A 2,212-nucleotide genomic window follows, 5' to 3' on the forward strand; every position below is an offset into this window, starting at 1 on the left:
TCCCCTGGGGTCTCAGGGAAGTGCTGACTTTGGTTTTAGGTGTCATCTTCAAAGCATCAGAAAAGAGGAGGCTCTAGACCTGCCAAACAATTGACTATATGACTATGATGACCCTGACTATAAACTGAGAATACCCTCAAACCCAGATCAGAGGCTCCCTACTGGCAGCCCCTGCTGTCACCCTTGAATACCCCTAGCAGGGTTGGCAGGCTGCATTCTAAGGCTCTAATATCCTCCACAGTTTTCTCAGGGACAGTCTGATCAAAACAGAAGCCTTGAGAGGTCCTCGACCTGTGCCCCAAGGACCCTGCAATGGTGGCCTTGGTTAAAGCCAAGGTGGCATCTCCCTGCTGAGGTGCTTACAGCATCTTATTCTCCTTCCTCCAGGTGTCCGTGTCTTCTGAGCTCCTGTCTATACTCCTTCCTGTTGTCCCTGACCATGCCTCGAAGTAAGAAGAGTAAGGCCCGTGGTGGTGATAAATGCCCCCAAGCCCAAGGCCAGACCCAGAGTTGTGGGGGTGCTCAGGCCATAGCAGCAGCAGAAGAGGAGTCCACTACCTCCTCTCTTCAGTGTGAAGATACTACCCAGAGTCTGCCTGGTGCTGAGTCATGTAGCACTTCGCAGGAGCCTCAAAGAATACCAACCATCGCCGCTGCTGCAGTCTTTTCTTACACTAGATCTAGTGAAGCATTCGATGGCCAATATAAGTATAGGGCACTTGCCTATGAGGTCCCACCCTTCACTGAGACCCCAGGAACTGACTGTTTAACCAGGAAAGCTAGCTTGTTGGAGCAGTACCTTCTGTACAAGTATAAAATGAAGCAGCTCATGATGAAGGAAGACATGCTGAAGATTATCCACCAAAGCCACCATGGACCGATTTGCCGAGATTCTCAAGAGAGCCTCTGAGCGCATTGAGCTAGTCTTTGCGGTAGAGCTGAAGGAAGTCGACTCAGTTGTTCCCTGCTATAATCTGGTCAGCAAATTGAAACTCCCCAACAATGGGAGGGTGCGTGGCGGAAGGGGTTTACCCAAGACTGGTCTCCTGATGAATCTCCTGGGTATGATCTTCCTGAAGGGCAACTGTGCCGCTGAGGAAGACATCTGGAAATACCTGGGTACGATGCGAGTATATGCTGGAAGAAAGCACCTTATCTATGGAGAGCCCAGAAAGCTCATCACCAAAGATTTAGTGAGGCTGAAGTATCTGGAGTACCGCCAGGTTGCCAACAGTGATCCTCCACGTTATGAGTTTCTCTGGGGCCCCAAAAGCACATCTTGAAACCAGCAAGATGAAAGTCCTGGAATTTTTGGCAAAGGTCAATGATGCTGTTCCCAGTGACTTCCCCACTTATTATGAAGAAGCTTTGCGAGATGAAGAAGAGAAAGCCCAAGGCATGCATGCAGCCAGGCCTGACACTACTGTCAAAGTCAGTACACCTCCCAGGGACATGCTCAGTATTATCATCCACCCGTAAGGAAGTATGTGAAGTTTTTACCCCCAGACAGGAAAATATAACATCACAATAGGGATTATATTCTTGGAAATGTGAAAGAATCCCATAGTAAAATATTTAGGATAATGGAATAGAAAACAAGTAAAACATGGTCAATGTTAGTTTTTCTTGTTCCTTTTAGTCTTTAGCTTTGTTAAAGTAATTGATCTGTAGTCTGAGTTCCTTAGCGTCTTCAAGAAAGTAAGAGAAATAAAGTGTTATTAGAGTAGACCTTGTGTTTATTGGCTCTTTATTCATCAAACGTTGAGAATCTGCTCTTGGGAAGGCTCAACGCTAGTACTGGGGATGCTAATGTAAAGAAAACCCAGCCTCTACTCACAGAATTTTAGAGCTTATGAGTTACACTCATATGAGTAAGATACTGAAATATTCTCTATGACTTATAGGTAAAGTAAAAAGAATGGTTGAAGTGGAGGGTATTCCTTATGATGGCCCTGCCTGCCTGGCTGCTCAATCACTTAAGTCATGTACTACCCCATGGATGATAGCCCACCATGCCCCTCTGGTACATGGAATTTTCCCAGAAAGAATACCAGAGTGGGTTGCAATGCCCTCCTCCTGGCGAATCTTCCCGACCCAGGGATTGAACCCAGGTCTCCTGTGCCTCCTGCATTGCAGGAGGATTCTTCGCCACTGGGTGACGGCAGTTAAGTGTAAATTTCCTGAGTAAGGCAGTTTGGGACTTTAGGAAACT

The 2,212-nt window shown here is 46.9% G+C and overlaps 1 pseudogene; it reads left to right on the forward strand.

Annotated features, from left to right (window-relative positions):
• Nucleotides 1-439: 439 nt before the first annotated feature.
• On the forward strand, nt 440-1,479 carry LOC108635481 (annotated as a pseudogene).
• Nucleotides 1,480-2,212: the final 733 nt, after the last annotated feature.

The sequence above is a fragment of the Capra hircus genome, unplaced genomic scaffold (genome assembly GCF_001704415.2).
Source record: "Capra hircus breed San Clemente unplaced genomic scaffold, ASM170441v1, whole genome shotgun sequence".
NCBI classification, from domain to species: domain Eukaryota; kingdom Metazoa; phylum Chordata; class Mammalia; order Artiodactyla; family Bovidae; genus Capra; species Capra hircus.